The 17949-nt window shown below is 40.5% G+C and overlaps 1 protein-coding gene across 1 annotated transcript in view; it reads right to left on the reverse strand.

Annotated features, from left to right (window-relative positions):
* Positions 1-17949, reverse strand: part of LOC136873813 (uncharacterized) — a 902018-nt gene that overhangs the window by 529654 nt on the left and 354415 nt on the right. Inside the window, exon 2 of the mRNA XM_067147067.2 lies at positions 1894-1955. The gene's annotated coding sequence lies outside the window, so the exon portion shown is untranslated. The remainder of the gene's footprint in view (positions 1-1893; positions 1956-17949) is intronic.

A 17949-nucleotide genomic window follows, 5' to 3' on the forward strand; every position in this document is an offset into this window, starting at 1 on the left:
AGGTCATAACATATTATCGATACTACAGACCTACTCGTTGGCTGAATGGTCAGCGTGCTGGCCTTCGGTTCAGAGGGTCCCAGGTTCGATTTCCGACCCGGTCATAGATTTTAACCTTCATTGGTTAATTCCAGTGACCCGGGGGCTAGGTGTTTGTGCTGTCCCTAACATCCCTGCAACTTACATACCACACATAACACTATCCTCCACCACAATAACACGCAGTTACTTACACATGGCAGATGCCGCCCACGCTCATCGGAGGGTCTGCCTTACAAGGGCTGAAATCGGCTAGAAATAGCTACACAAAATTATTATCGATACTAAAAAATATCGAAAAAAGTATCGGTACGGATATATCAAATATAGTAGAAAAGTATTTATATTTACTCATATCGATAATATAGCAACATCCCTAAGGAACCATTACATCATAAGAGACAATAGCAAACATTCTTGAAATTATTACTGGTAAATCTGAATTATTCATCGCATAGATGTTTCTGCGTTGGTGTTTTCTTGTAAAAGTTGCTTTCAGTTGCGAAAATGGCTCCCCCGACCACTACAATATGGACGTACTTGACAAAAATGGTGAACTGTCACAGAGTGCGAAGAGTGTTCTAAACATGTCAAGTTTAGTGAAAGTACAAGAATCTTTTGATCATGATTTTAGACATAATATTTTGGTTATATCATTTGATTCTTTTAAATTAATTTTTTCTCTTGGAACTGTCGTAATCATTACACGAAATTAATTGCTTTGGTCGTATTGAAAATAGTATTTATATTAGTTAAAGGAGTCGACATTTTCAAAACATTTGATATTGAAAAACAATTCGGTACTTCAACAAATCTTTAAATCTTTAAAATTTCAATACATGGTTCGTCCCCTAGTTAGGGACATCTTCAGCTGATGAAGACAAACTAAAGTCATCCAATATGCGAAGACAAAGTATGTTAAAATTATCCATAAAAACGATAAAATGCGGCATGCACAATAATAGAAACACTGTAGGGCTTTTAAAGTCCTTTTGGTCAAATCCAACTGTATGGAGCAACTAGTAGACATTATAAATAATTGACAATGTTCATTAAATTATGCTGAAATGAAAGTTCAAAGAAAACATACCAAAACTAATATTTACGTCTTCTGTATGAGGCGACATGTAAACGTATTCATTTCTCTGACAGATGAATATTACGTTATAAGTACGGTTAATGAATGCACGCTACTTCCTTCCTCTAAAAATGAGAACTAAAATTCGTTTCGTAAAGCGTTAAATTGGTAATGAGCGGAAACGGCGCAGAAATAACTTTAAGATCAATTATTTTATCAATAACATTTTTTTCTTCCTCTATTCCCTCCCATTCTCCAATTTTTGTTCTAATTCCTCCGTTTCTTTTATTTTATTTTTCTTTCTAGACTTCTGCAAACATTCATTTGAGTTTGCTTGTGTCCGTAGATACTATGCTGAGCGGCACTAGAGGAGCACAAAGTAACAATGCGTGTTATGGAAAGAGATCGGTAATGGAAACTAATCTTTTATTAATAGGATTCAATCATGCAGCAGAGATACATGCTTTCTAAAATTAATGTTTACAGAGAAAATAAAAAATAAATAGTTACATTAAAATATAAGATAAAAATAAACTAAATTATTTTAGAAACATAATTTGAATTGAAATCTTATCGCTGTTCATTGTGTGAATGTTTTACACAATGCCTAGAAGTATCCAAAGTGGGTGACAAACACAAATTGTCACACACTTTCATGTACTGTCACACAGGACGGTGTATTTCATTTGTTACCATACAGGTAGACGATAGAATCAGATGACAGCTTACTAAGACAAATAGAATAAGTTACGCGTAACATGTGCGTGAGTACTTACCCCAGGGAGAAAAGCAACCACCGACACTGGGGTTAGGACAAACGTTTTATTTAAGGCGCCACCTGCAAATAAACAAATACCAGATAGTAGTAGGCCCCTAGTACTTCGACCATCATTATGGATTAATAGATTAGTAGCACTTAAATATTACTGTATCATCTAAATTACTGCCGTTTTGAGCGTTTCATTTTGTAGTTTGCTGTGCTTAAGAGAATTTCACGTCTGAAACTAATTTTTTATTAATATAATTCAACCTTTCAGCATACATACATGCTTTCTAAAATTAATGTTTACAGGGAAAATAAAAATTAAACATGTTGTTGTTATTGTTTAAGTCATCAGTGCATAGACTGGTTTTATGCAGCTCTCCATGCCACCCTATCATGTGATAACCCTTTCATTTCTACATAACTGTGCTGCATCACATACACCGGCTCAAATCTGCTTGTAATATTCATACCTTGGTCTTCTCCTACCGTTCTTACTCACTACACTTCCCTCAAAAACCAACTGCACAAGTCTTAAGATGTGTCGTATCATTCTATCTCTTCTTCTTGCATCCAGAAAACAGTGGGTTCGAACCCCACTGTCGGCAGCCCTGAAGATAGTTTTCCGCGGTTTCCCATTTTCACACCAGGCAAATGCTGGAGCTGTACCTTAATTAAGTCCACGGCCGCTTCCTTCCCATTCCTAGGTCTTTCCGGTCCCATCGTTGCCATAAGACATATCTGTGTCAGTGCAACGTAAAGCAAACAGGAAAAAAAAAAAACTCTTCTCGTCAAATTTAACCAGAACGATCTTCTATCACCAGTCCGATTCAGTATCTCTTCATTCGTGATTCGATCTATCCATCTGACCTTCAGCCTTCTTCTGTAACACCACATTTCAAAAGCTTCTATTCTCTTTCTTTCTGAGCGAGTTATCGTCCATATTTCACTTCCATACATTGCCACGTTCCAAACGAAAGTCTTCGAAAACATTTTTCTAATCCCTATATCAATATTCGAAGTGAGCAAATTTCTTTCCTTAAGAAAGACCTTCCTTGCTTGTGCTAATCTGCATTTTATGTCCTCCTTACTTCTGCCATCGTTAGGTATTTTACTACCCAAGTAACAATATTCATCTACTTCCATTAAAACTTCATTTCCTAATCTAATATTTCCTGCATCACCTGACTTTGTACGACTACACTCCATTACTTTTGTTTTGGACTTACTTATTTTCATATTGTACTCCTCACCCAAGACTCCGTCCATACCATTCAGCAACTTCTCCAGATCTTGTGCAGTCTCAGATAAAATAAGAATGTCATTGGCAAATCTCAGGGTTTTTATTAATTTTAATTTCGTGTGACTACTTCTAGCCGAGTGCAGCCCTTGTAAGGCAGACCCTCCGATATGGGTGGGCAGCATCTGCCATGTGTACGTGACTACTTGTTATTGTGGTGGAGGATAGTGTTGTGTGTGGTGTGTGAGTTGCAGGGATGTTGGGGACAGTACAAACACCCATCCCCGGGGTCATTGGAATTAATCAATGAAGGTTAAAATCCCCGACTCGGCCGGGAATCAAACCTGGGACCCTCTGAACCGTCGACCATTCAGCCAACGAGTCGGACCAGGGTTTTGATTTCCTCTCCTTGGATTGTGTTTCCCTTTCCAAATTCTTCTTTGATTTCCTTTACTGCCTGTTCTATGTAAACACTGAAAAGGAGAGAGGACAAACAGCAACCTTGCCTCACGACTTTCTGAACTGCTGCTTCTTTTTCATAACCCTCTATACTTATCACTGCAGACTGATTTTTGTACAGATTTTAGACCATTCTTCTTTCTCGGTACCCGATACCTATCACCTTCAGCATCTCAAATAGCTTAGTCCAAGCAACATTATCAAATGCCTTTTCTAGATCTACGAACGCCATGTATGTAGGCTTGCCCTTCTTAATTCAATCCTCTAAGATTAGACGTAAAGTCAGGATTGCTTCACGTGTTCCTACATTTCTTCTGAAGCCAAACTGATCTTCTGCCAACTCAGTTTCAACTTGTCTTTCCATTCTTCTGTAAATAATACGTGTTAGAATTTTGCAAGCGTAAGATACTAAACAAATGGTGCGGTAGTTTTCACACTTGTCAGCACCGGCTTTCTTGGGAATAGGTATAACAACATTCTGCCGAAAATTGGATGGCCCTTCTCCTGTCTCATACATCTTGCACACTAAATGGAATAATCTCGCCATGCTGGTTTCTACTAAGGCAGTCAGTAATTCAGAGGGAATGTTAAATTCCAGGCGCTTTGTTCCTATTTAGGTCTCTCAAAGCTCTGTTAAATTCTTACCTCAAAATTGAGTCGCCCATTTCATCAGCATCAACAGCCTCTTCTGGTTCCAGAACCATATCATCTATGTCCTTACCTTGGTACAACTTTTAGATATGTTCCTGCCATCTTTCTGCCTAGGTCTCTTTCCCTAGAAGTGGTTTTCCATCTGAGATCTTCATATTCATACATCTAGTTTTCCTTTCTCAAAAGTTTGCTTGATTTTCCTGTATGCATCATCTATCTTTCCTACGACCATACAACTTTCAACATCCTTGCACTTCTTCAGCCATTCTTCCCTAGTTGTCCTACACATCCTATCCACTTCATTATTTAATCGCCTGTATTTCCAGCCCTCTTCATTCATTGCATTCTTGTATTTTCATCGTTCATCGATCAGGCCTAGTATTTCTTGAGTTATCCATCGATTCATTGTTGATCTTTCTTTTCTTCCTAACATCTCTTCAGCGGCCCTACCGACCTCATTCCTCATGACTGTCCATTCTTCTTCTACTGTGTTTCCTTCAGCCTTTCCATTTAGTCCTTTTGAAACATGTTCCTTGAAACAATCCTTCACGCTCTTTTCTTTCAACTTGTCTAGGTCCCATCTCACTAGATTCATTCCCATCTTCAATTTCTTCAACTTCAGATGGCATTTCATGACCAACAAGTTGTGATAAGAGTCCACGTCTGCTCCAGGGAAAGTTTTGTAATCCTACACCTGGTTTCTGAATCTCTGCCTAATCATAATGAAGTCTATTTGATACACTCCAGTGTCTCCAGGTCTCGTCCATGTGTACAGCCGTCGTTTGTGGTGTTTGAACCAGGCATTAGCAAGAACTAAATTGTGATTGGTGAATAATTAAACCAGCCGACTCCCTCTTCCGTTCCTTTGCCCCAATCCGAATTGTCCTACTCTTCCTTGGACAACGACTGCATTCCAGCCTCCCATCACAATTAGATTATCGTCACCTTTTACATACTGTATTAAATATTCTATCTCTTCATATATTCTTCCGACTTCCTCATCATCCGCTGAACTAGTAGGCATATAGACCTGCACCATTGTAGTGGGCATTGGTTTGGTGCCTATCTTTACAACAATAATCCTTTCACTATGCTGGTCGTAGTGCCTTACCTGCTGCCCTATTTTCTTATTTATTTTTCAACCAATCCTGCATTTCCCCTGTTTGATTTTGTGTTGATAATTCTGTGGTCGCCTGACCAAACATCCTGCTCCTCCTGCCAACGTACTTCACTTATACCAACTACATCGAACGTTAGTCTATCCATCTCCCTTCTTAGATCCCCTAAGCTACCACAACGATTCAAACTTCTAACATTCCACGCTCCGGCTCGCAAAATTTTAGTACCTATCTTCCTGACGATCGCCCCCTCACGTGTTGTCCCTACCCGGATATCCGAAATAAGGAACTATTTTTCCTCCGGAATCTTTTACCCGGGAGGAAGCCATCATCAGTACATCATTCATACAGAGAGAGATGCATATCCTCGGGAGTTACTTACGGATGTAGTTTCCCGTTGCTTTCAGCCGTGTAGCAGTATCAACACAGCTAAGACATGTTGAGTATTATTACAAGGCCATATCAGTCAATCATCTAGACTGCCGCCCTTGTAACTTCCGAAAGGCTGCTACTCCCCTTTCGATGAACCATTCGTTAGTCTGGTCTCTCAACAGATACCCATCCGATATGGTTGCATCTGCGGCTCGGCTATCTGCTTCAATGGGACGCGTAAACCTTCCCACCGCGGCAAGGTCACATGGTTTGCAGGGGAGGATAAAAAAATGAAGTTACATTAAAATATAAGATAAAGATAAACTAAATTATTCCTAGTAACATGATCTGAATTCCACCTCATGTAGGCCTTTCTGTATCGGAAAGGGAGAACACAATTTAGTAGCAGAAAACACGATGGAAAATACAATTGTTCACACATTCATAAAGTTATTAATCGTTTTTCAGTTTCTAGTCAACAATGTCCCTTTAGTGGATGGTCGTTTGAATAAATAATCAACGATTAACTTGGTAATGGATTGGAAAAAGTACCTAAGCAACAGCGCTCCAGCTGAAGTAATTAAAATGATTCATAAGAGCGTTAAATGTTCATCTTCAGGTTCTTGTTTTGACATAAGTACGAGGCCTGGTTGAAGACTATGTTAGATCCGGCGCGAAAGTGGTGACCGTTTCCCAAGGGCGAAAAACAAAACACCAGGCACTGTATATAACCTCTCGAAGTTTCAGCTTGCGTTAAGATCACGTGTTACAATGTGTTTGACTGAATGTGAAACTAATTTCTTAAGTTTCGTCAATCTGGCAAACCTCCAGTGATTGAGAAAGTTGGATAAAGTTTATTCGATATAAAATAAATATGCATATATATATATATATATATATATATATATATATATATTTATTACGTAAGGTTTAATAAGATTGGTTACAATTCACTACAAGTAAGTAGGTGGCAAACCGACAATTTCAACTTAAGATAATAGAACTATCTTTGTTCAAATATCCTCCGTCTTCTCTTGAATTTCATGTACTCCAGGCAAAAACGTAGGCATTCATTTACAAAAAGGTCAAGCATCATCTTTTACACAGCGTTTCCTAATGCAGATCTGAAAGATATTCAAAGTTTCTTAATACAATTCGTCAGGAGTTGTAAGGTCAGTATAGTTTCAGGCTTCTGGCAGTTCGCTGAAATACAGGCACTGTATAATAATGTTGATTTCGATGAAGATATTCTTCTTCAAATCGTCATATGTTCTTGGCCGAATACGATAAACTTATCTTTAAGGTAACCCCCACGAGAAAATTATTCCATTCCCTAATTCCTCTTGTTATAAATGAATATTTTCCCCAATTTTTCTTCTTGAATTCCAACTTTATCTTCATATTATGATCTTTTCTACATGAAAATGAAATGGAAATGGCGTATGACTTTTAGAGCCGGGAGTGTCCGAGGACATGTTCGGCTCGCCAGGTGCAGGTCTTTCGATTTGACGCCTACAGGCCACTTGCGCGTCGTGTTGAGGATGAAATGATGATGAAGACGACACATACACCCAATTCCCGTGCCAGCGATATTAACCAATGATGGTTAAAATTCTTGACCCTGCCGGGAATCGAACTCGGGACCCTTGTGACCAGAGGTCAGCACGGTAACCATTGAGCCATGGAAGCGGACATCTTTTCTACACGTAAAAGCTCCATTCAAGCTTATTCGTATACTAATGTGATTCCACGCCATTTTTCCACTGATCAGCTCGGAACAGCAGCTCGCCTCCTTACTCCCAAGACTTCTCAGCCAAAAATAACTTCTAGGGAAAGTCAAATTATGAACGCAAGTTGAATACTGGATTATTTTCTATTATCAGGTAAAAAATATATAATAAAACGTGTTAATTGCAAGTCATTTGAGTCTAATTTCTTGGCTAACTCATGGTCGATGTAGCGGCTTTCGTTTCAAAGGCTGACGGACTTCAGTGAAACATCATATATATTATATCATCAGTGTAGATCCCTTTTACGGCGTTCACAAGTAACCGATCGTGACAAATGAGCATCCAAAAGAGAATATACATTATCGGTGACGAACTAGACTCTCATTTCATAAATATCGATACTTTCTTTAAGAAATGACTTTAAAAATTGAACGAAGTGTGCGATTTGCAAATACTGCTGCTGTAGGAAAATACGCACCGTTATTGCTGCCCATTTTGGCCGCTTGGACGCCTGTTTTATACATGCTGTAATTATTAGTTGCCATCTATTCCTTTCAACTATTAAATGTTAATTCATTTATAGAATTTTCTTCTCTCATTTCGCATGGATTTAAGACCTGTAAATCAATTGTTTCAGTACTCAAATCGTATAACCGGTGAATGTTAGTGCATTCGGAAAAGTGTGCTTTATGAAACTGCGAGATTTCTCGTACGGGTCCTCTAGTATACTGAATTCGATTAATTGCTGTTGTCTGGGGGACAACACATCACACATTCCCCATTTTCACTTGAGTTCCTATTCATACGCCACAGCTGACTACTACCATCTCCTCACCCAATTTCATTCACTACGATTAATCTCATCTTTATTCGCTCGTCAACTGAAGTTGACCGTAACTATATGCCATGTAATTTCATCCCACCTGATCCTCGATCCTGTATCAGGAATCGTAATAATAATAATGTTATTTGCTTTACGTCCCACTAACTACTTCTTAAGGTCTTCGGAGACGCCGAGGTGCCGGAATTTAGTCCCGCAGGAGTTCTTTTACGTGCCAGTAAATCTACCGACACGGGGCTGTCGTATTTGAGCACCTTCAAATACCACCGGACTGAGCCAGGATCGAACCTGCCAAGTTGGGGTTAGAAGGCCAGCGCCTTAACCATCTGGGCCACTCAGCCCGGCTATCAGGAATCGGAACTAAGGGGTAAACATACACGTTTTTTTACAGTTTGCTTTACGTCGCACGGACAGCAGCCGTGGCTTTAATTAGGGTACAGCACTAGCATTTTCCTGGTGTGAAAATGGAAAACCACGGAAAACCAACTTCAGAGCTGCCGACAGTGGGATTCGAACCTACTAACTCCCGAATACTGGATAATGACCGGACTTACTCGACTGCAGCTATCGAGCTCGGCGGGTAAACATACATGCATCAACACACCAACCTACCAACCAGCTCAGAAACGTATAGTTGAGTATATCTCTCCACTTTGGGTTTGTATCTGAGAAGGCATTCGACCGCAAAGCTGGACTAAATGATACCGACACCATGTAACTCCGAAGTGCTGATTTAAAGACAACGAAAGACGAACAAGGAGTTAGTCAGTCAGCCAGTCAGTCAGTCAGTCAGTCAGTAAGCAAGTAAGTCTTTATTCGTGGCAAAGTTAGGGCTCAAGGTCCTCTCTTACACTTAACCACAGCATTCAAATAAATATAACAGAAATGTAAAAAAAAAATACAACACATTATTAAAAAATAGTATAGTAGTACTAATCTATAATAATAAAAAGCGTCTGTCTGTCTGTCTGTCTGTCTGTCTGTCTGTCTGTCTGTCTGTCTGTCTGTCTGTCTGTCTGTGTGCGATGTCCAGCCAAATCCACGGCAAACAAAGATCTAAAATGTTTGTCATAGGTAGGCACAGGTTTTCACCTAAGACGTATGGTTGTGTCTAAGAACAATTCTTGCACCAAAACATGAAGCTGTTAACGTCATCAACAAGCAACACTCACAAGAATTATCCAGTTTTCTATAAATTGGAAAGTCTATCGACGCGACATGTCATACAAATGAAGCTGTCAACTACACGACACACATTTTGAACGATTTGGAGTCACCTGGAGAACCCTCGAACACCTTGGGGTGGACGATTGTGACACCGATTGTCCTTCTCAGCAACATGAATCCTTCCCTCTGCAGTGAACACGGCTCAAACTGATGACGAATATTATTGAAGCCACTATCATGATTGAGCATGCCGCGGGTGAAGTACTATTCCTCGGACTGTAAGTCCATTGAGTAGGAAGCCATTTTCGGTCCACGACACGAGGAGCCACCAACCCGTAATATTCAGAAGTGTTTGTGTGTATGTGTGCGAAGCCCAGTCAAATCTACGACACACAGAGATCTGAAATTTTGACATACGACAATCGCTTAAAGTAGTAGGACTCCATCTTCGAAAACGGTGTTTTTGCCATTGTTAACTGTACGTGGATGGTTCTAGAGTTGGAAAGGCAAACACAATACAGTATACATCTTACCTCGAAGTGGAAGGACATTAATATACTTTATTCTGAAGCTCTATAAGGAAACAATATATTTTGTATTATATAACATGGTCTTTTACAGGGTTTTAATATTATTTGTACCATCCATCAACCCGGTATCTTAAGCATTGAAAGTAACAATATAATAAAAATAAAATAATGTATTTCATTCAATTTACGTCAAAACGATGTGAGTTAATAAATATAATGTTTTATTTTGCTTTTAAATAAATAGTTTAGAAACATCTAACGGTTGAATTAATAAACGGGGGCAAATACGCGGGCACATGCTAGTAGCGAATATGGAGATAGTAATAACAGACATAATTATAGAATGCACAACATGACAATATAAATTAAGATGATAATTATAACACTTTTTTTTTTTTTTTTTTTTGCTATTTGCTTTACGTCGCACTGACACAGTATGTCTTACGGCGACGATGGGATAGGAAAGGCCTAGAAAATGGAAGGAAGTGGCCGTGGCCTTAATTAAGGTTCAGCCCTGGAATTTCCCTGGTGTGCAAATGGGAAACCACAGAAAACCATCTTCAGGGGTGCCGACAATGGGGCTCGAACCCACTATCTCCCGATTACTGGATACTGGCCGCACTGAAGGGACTGCAGCTATTGAGCTCGGTTATTATAAAACTAACAGTAGTAATAATCAGGGCCCGGATGTTTATGCAGTAATACGAAAGAATGCAAACTTACTGAAGGGAGTAATAAGTCGTCTACATGCACGACGGTAATGCTATGAGGTTTGCATAAACATTAGGGATTCGGCCCATTAGAACCCCTAGAATTTATGTTACTCCCACTACAGTACGTTAGAACGGGCTAGTCGACATTTCCTACTAAGTAATTTTGTTACTAAATAATGTTGTTAGTAGGAAATGTCGAGTAGCCCGTTCTAACGTAATGCAGTGGCAGTAACAAATTCTAGGGGTTCTAATGGATCGAACCCCTAATGTTTATGGAAACCTCATAGGATTACCGTCATGCGGGTAGACTCTACTTATTACTCGCTTCAATAAGTGTGCATTCTAACCTATTACGCATAAACATCCAAGCCCTAGTAATAATAAAAGAAGGAAATGGAGTAAAAACGTACAACTAGCAAATACATTTATATTTTTTATGAAGATATGCTCATTAACGCACGTATTCACGTTTCACTCATCATACAGGTCAGCTAGATGGATTCAGCAAGTAATTTCAGCAATCCGTCTTAAATCTCCTACGAGAACGCAAATCTCTAATCTTAACAGAGAGAGCATTACAGAGCCTGGCGGCAGCGACTACAAAGGAGCAGTTGTAATCCCTGGAGAGATTGAGAGATATAGTTAAAGAGAAGCCATATCGTGCATCGTGGCAATGACAGGAGGAGAGATTTGATGAAAGGTAATTCGGTTTCACCTGAATTTAGAACTCCAGGCAGAAGGGATAACATGCGGAGACGCGATGCTCGTGCAATACGAAGCCATGATAACTCCCTTTAATAAGGTGCAATGCGAGAACGAGATCGCAGCTTAAATATAAATATGAAAGTGGGGAAAAAAAAATAGTGAAAATAGTATGCCCTCAGCTGAAGTGTGCAAACATTTTAATTTGACACCATTTTGGCTGCGCGTGTGTCAATTTAGAAATTACGCTTTACTCTATCAGATTTTTGTTTGCTAGTTGCTTTATGTCGCACCGACACGGATAGGTCTTACGGCGACGATGGGATAGGAAAGGTCTAAGAATGGGAAGGAAGCGACCGTGGCCTTAAGGTACAGCCCCAGCATTTGCCTGGTGTGGAAATGGGAAACCACGGAAAACCATTTTCAGGGCTGCCGACAATGGGGTTCGAACCCACTATTTCCCGGATGCATGCTCACAGCTGCGCGCCCCTAACCGCACGGCCAACTCGCCCGGTCTACCAGATGCTGGAGATGCGGATCTCTGCTGGTCGATCTATGCTTAGGATTTAGTTAATGGTGGTGGTGATCATTCTTCTTCTGCTTCTTCTATTTCTTCTTCCGCTTTTCCCACATCTGTGGGGTAGCGGGTGCGAAGAGGGTCGCACAGGATATTTTGGCCCTGTTTTTTTTTTTGCTAGGGGCTTTAAGTCGCACCGACACAGATGGGTCTTATGGCGACGATGGGATAGGAAAGGCCTAGGAGTTGGAAGGAAGCGGCCGTGGCCTTAAGGTACAGCCCCAGCATTTGCCTGGTGTGAAATGGGAAACCACGGAAAACCATCTTCAGGGCTGCCGATAGTGTCCCTGTTTTACGGCCGGATGCCCTTCCTAACGCCAACCTTTTATGGAGGGATCTAATCACTGTTGAGTGTTCCTGTGGTGGTTCGTAGTTTCGTGTATTGTCTGAATATGAAGATTAAAGTGTTGGGACAAACACAAACGCCCAGTCACAGAGCCAGAAGAATTAAACGGACGCGATTAAATCCCCGACCCAGCCGGGAATCGAGCCCTGGACTCTCTGAAGCAAAGGCCTCAACGCTGACCACTCAGCCAATGAGTTGGATGGTGGTGATCATTATTTTTTAAGATGAAGTACAACTGTGTTACCATTCTGTATTGATACTAATGAGAGAAGAAACAGAAGAGCCCCTATCCTTCGTAAAATGAAGATATCGGCAAAAGAAAGGGAAGGACACGATGGGCGTGAAAATAAAGGACACCCTTGGCCTCGCAAGAGAACAAGAGTTGATCAAAGGAGGTTGGATAGTAGGCCTACAGATCACAGTGAGGAGCTTGACACAAGTGAAAACAAATTCAAACCCAGGTAGAGGTCCCGTCGTCCCCAACACACGTTCCCAAACTGACAGCCCCTGAGGACCCTTTTTTACTCACTTTTAACGACAGGAAGGGGATACTGTGGGTGTATTCTACCACTCCCACGTACAGGGGGTTGGGGTTTAGTTAATTTTGACAACTAAACACCAAATATGTTACCAGAAATAGTTTTAATGCCGGCATCGGACGACACGGAGTGCCGAATGGACCTGTTTCCACGCTTTAAAAATCCGGGGTTAACAAGCAATCTTGGAATCGGGAGACAGACGCCACTGCGTTATAAGGTAGAAGACTAATGGCCGGTTTCTTCAACTCTGTGTTAAATTTTACTTAACAAATGTTAACTAACAATTCTTATTAATTTAACACTTCGGTTAAAAGTATCCTTTTTCACGAACACTTCTCCAACATTTATTACGAAGTAACTGTTAAAGACAAATTAACACGTTTACGGGAGATTTTTGAACGCGTTTGGCAGTGAGCGTCTTGTTTCTTTACATAAAGCGCTCCTAGCGGTGTGTTGAAAAAAATATTTTGTCACACATGGTCGACATTAGAGGTTATGGTTAGCGGAGACCGCTAAGACGTAAAAGTGTCAAGTAAGAGGCAACAAAATCGTTATGATGATGAATGCGAGACAAATGTTGTTATATATTTAATGTATAAGTGTGCGAGTGTGCTTGAAAAATGAAAGAACGGACTGTTATTTCACAACATTCAATATATTCTTATATGCCTGCAACCTAAAGCTCCTACAACACCGGGAAAATGTGATAATTGATATGTCTTGAATTATTTTCGGGCATTCTTTTACTGTGGGAAAAATAATGTAATGAATTCTTAATGCTGCAATGGTAGCAGACATTCTTTGCAGAATTCTACACACTCTTGTATTGAACTCATGAACATAGGCGCCTACAATTACCTGAAAATAGTCTGAAGCATAGTGACTACCGCTGCACTGGAGACATTGGTAAGTTTCAATCTCTGGGAAACTCTAACCTATTTTCAATTTCTTCTAGTACCTTGTTCATTATGGCTTTGGTAATTCGGTATCTTTGTAGAAAACTTTCTTCTGACAAGTATAAAAAGTCGTTTCTTCTTAGTGTGGGTCGTCCTTTGTCTACTTCAGTTTATAAATAGCCTTCAAACATCAGTAAAGCTTCAAACTTACGTCTTCCACATGTTACCATTTTGAAATATTAATAGCTGATAAGAGGTTTAACACAGGGCTGCTGCTATGTTAATTTAACACAAGTATTAACAACATGTTAGAGTTAACAATTCTTATCAAAATCGACTTTCAGCCTATTATGGCGTGTTACGTACATGTAGTACGTGTTGAAGAGCTGTTAAGTACAGAACAAAAATGGCCAACCATACACCAGTGGGATCCGAACCCACAGCCTCCCAATTTCGCGTCGATTGCTCTCTTCCAACAGGTACGTAATACGACCTAATAGGTTGAAAGTCGATTTCGATTACAACGCGATCGTAAAAATTCAATATTCATTAACATTCCTGATGAGACGGCCATTTTGTTAAATTATGTGTTAAGTCTCCTTAACAGCAGTGTTAACACTTAACATTCGTTGAAGAAACTGGGCCTAATCCTTCACAAATGGGAGAACAGTGAAAATCAAACGAGAAGATATTTTCCCCCTACTTTGAAGTATACCCAATCACAACATTCTAATACCCCTCCTTTGCAGTACAGCTGCAAGGTTTACAAGTCCACCTCCAGTAATATGGAAAACGTGATCTCCCCAGCTCTCTCTGGGCTTTAACTGGGGAGGGGGTACAGAGGAAGTGACGATGAACCATTAAGTTCAGGCACGTTCCTGAACTTTCTTTCCATCTTTATGGCTTTCTTTATCGTTCACCTTGAATTTAGTTCTTGAAGTACTTCACGTGTTAACTCTCAACAACAATAGAACTAGAAATTATATGACAAGGATAATAAAATACTTAAGGAAAAGCTATACACAGCGATATATTGATTCTTCTTCTTTTATCTCCTTCTGTCACCTTTCCCGCGCACTGGTGCCGTACATGTGGACTTCACTCTGTTTAAGCCACGAAGAAGTATTGAGACTAAGACAAACACCCAGTCCCCCAGTCGGAGGAACTAAGCCGACTAAAATCTCTGGTACAGGCAGGTATCGAACCACAGACCCTCTGAACCGACGTCCGTGACGCTAACAATTAGGCCAGCAAATTGGGCATCAAAAATGCTCACATTGGTTTTGAACTTTTCCAAGCGATGGGTTGTTCATTAAAGGGTGCATATAAGTTGTTTGCAAGATAACTACAAATATTCTTTCTGGTGATTATTACTAGGGCCTTGAATACATATCCCGTGAAAGAAAGTACTATTTCAAAAATTTTAAAAATGAGGTTGAAAATTTAATATTTTTACCTCAGGTAGTATTTAATAATGCTGAACGGCTTGTGACTTTGCCGACATACATTACGATATTTTTCCGTGCGAAACCCTTCGTTTTTTGCACATAGAAAGTTTTCATACAACTTACGCATGCCTAAGTCCAGAAGTCGCAGGAACTAATGTCTAGGGCCTACATTAGCAGTGCAGTGAATGTATATACTTAGAATTGCTTCTTAATTCATATGTAGGCCTACTACCTGAAACATTGCATGCCGGGTGGTATAAGTTGAGGGGCAAAGTAGGCTACTACCTACCTCACAAACATCGCAGTCTACTTCTAGTTCCTCCCTCGAGCAAACTATTTGCTAAATTCATTACGAACTGCTGACGTTCATCCCTACCTTCCCTATGGTTATTTATACTTACCTCCCACACACCCTGTAAGCATTTATTTCACGTCGCACAGAAATAGACTGTCTTATAGCGACAATAGAATGGGAGAGGACAGGAACGTGCAGGGCTAGGATTAGAGAGAAAGTGACCGTGATTTAATTAAGGTACAGCCCTCAGCATTTGCCTGGTGGTGAAACGGCAAACTAAGGAAAACCATCTTCAGGGCTGCCGACAGCGAGGCTCAAACCAACGAGCACAGAATAAGATAGAGATGGTGACGCGAAATGCAATGCTTTCCATCGCTGAACCAGAGTTTTGCGCGCGTCGCCATATTAGCCAGATCATCAGTGCCAGTTAATTCTTGTAAGTTTCAGTCATTTCAGTGTTGTTACTTCGTCTTTTTTTTTTACCAATTTGGCGCAATAGTAATCCATCTTTTTTAAAATGATTTTTTATTCGTGGTGTCGACCTCTGCAGATCTTTTGCCACCACTTTCACCATATGAGAGGAACCTGCGTGTAAGTGTAATTGCGGAAGTGTAGAGTGCTGAATGTGAGGAAAGGAACGACGACACAAACACCCAGTCCCCAGGCCAGGGAAATTAATCATTTACAATTAAAAACCCCTGACCCGGCCGGGAATCGAACCCGGGACCGCCGGGTGACAGGCGGACGCGTTGCCCTCTACACCGCGAGGCCGGACAAAAATCCAACTTACTCATCCGGAATACTTTTACTCTCAGTAATTTAATAATAATGTTATTTGCTTTACGTCCCACTAACTACTTTTTAAGGTCTTCGGAGACGCCGAGGTGCCGGAATTTAGTCCCGCAGGAGTTCTTTTTCGTGCCAGTAAATCTACCGACACGGGGCTGTCGTATTTGAGCACCTACCACCGGACTGAGCCAGGATCGAACCTGCCAAGTTGGGGTTAGAAGGCTAGCGCCTTAACCGTCTGAGCCACTCAGCCCGGCTCAGTAATTTGATGCTTGTTGTTTTAAGGGGCCTAACATCGAAGATCATCGGCCCGCTCAGTAATTTGAAGATTCGGAATTACGGAAATAAATAGCCTAGTATTAGGCCCTATATCAAATTGTATTTTGCTCAAACGTATAGCAAATTGAACATTTTTCTTTTTTCTTTCTTTCTTTCTTTCTTTCTTTCTTTCTTTCTTTCTTTCTTTCTTACCCTCCAGGGTTGGTTTTTTCTTTGGACTCAGCGAGGGATCCCACCTCTACCGCCTCAAGGGCAGTGTCCTGGGGGGTGAGACATTGGGTCGGGGGGATACAACTGGGGAGATTGACCAGTACCTCGCCCAGGCGGCCTCAACTGCTATGCTGAACAGGGGCCTTGGTGGGGGATGGGAAGATTGGAAAGGATAGGCAAGGAAGAGGGAAGGAAGCGGCCGTGGCCTTAAATTAGGTGCCTGGAGGAGAAGTGGGAAACCACGAAAACTACTTCTAGGATGGCTGAGGTGGGAATCGAACCTGCCTCTACTCAGTTGACCTCCCGAGGCTGAGTGGACCCCGTTCCAGCCCTCGTACCACTTTTAAAATTTCGTGGCAGAGCCGGGAATCGAACCCGGGCCTCCGGGGATAGCAGCTAATCACACTAACCACTACAACACAAAGGCGGACATGGAACATTTTTACAAAGGCATATATTAGATAAAAGAACAACACTGAGAACAGTGCAGGAGTATTTGGGCCTATATAAATGGTTTAAACACACAATAACACACACATCAAAACATATATACAGTGGGCCTATGTATAAATAATATAATTACTAGACGAATAAAGAAAATGTCCTAAATTTCATAATAGTGTATACTACACAAAAATACTATCATCCACCACACTAATCCTACATTATAATTATAAAATTGTTAAACCAAGAGGGATATTTAATCAAATATAAATATACAATAGAGACCTACTTAGACATCAGCACATATGAAAAATAAATTGTTCTGCTCTATGGCTGAATGGTTAGCGTCTTGACCTTCGGTCTTCCGGGTTTGATTCCCGGCCGGGTAAAGGTTAATTTTCTTGGTTTGTGGACTGGGTGTTTGTGCTGTACCCAACATTCCTGCATCTCATATATCACACTCCATACAATCCTCCACCACATTTCCTATACACGGCAGACGCTATCCATACTCATAAGGGTTGCACCACACGAAATATTTATCAAATTAATGAATCAATCTTGTGGGTTATTTTCTAATATAACGAAATTTAATTGTCGAAACTCTTTCTCACAAATGGTTTCCGGTATGCGTTTTTAGGAAGGAAATGAAGGGTAGTGGAAATTGTTCTTGTCGTCATGCAACTTGCAATTTGTTAGCCGAAGTCTTATCTTGCTCTATTT

This window comes from Anabrus simplex, chromosome 5 (genome assembly GCF_040414725.1).
Source record: "Anabrus simplex isolate iqAnaSimp1 chromosome 5, ASM4041472v1, whole genome shotgun sequence".
Lineage (NCBI taxonomy): Eukaryota > Metazoa > Arthropoda > Insecta > Orthoptera > Tettigoniidae > Anabrus > Anabrus simplex.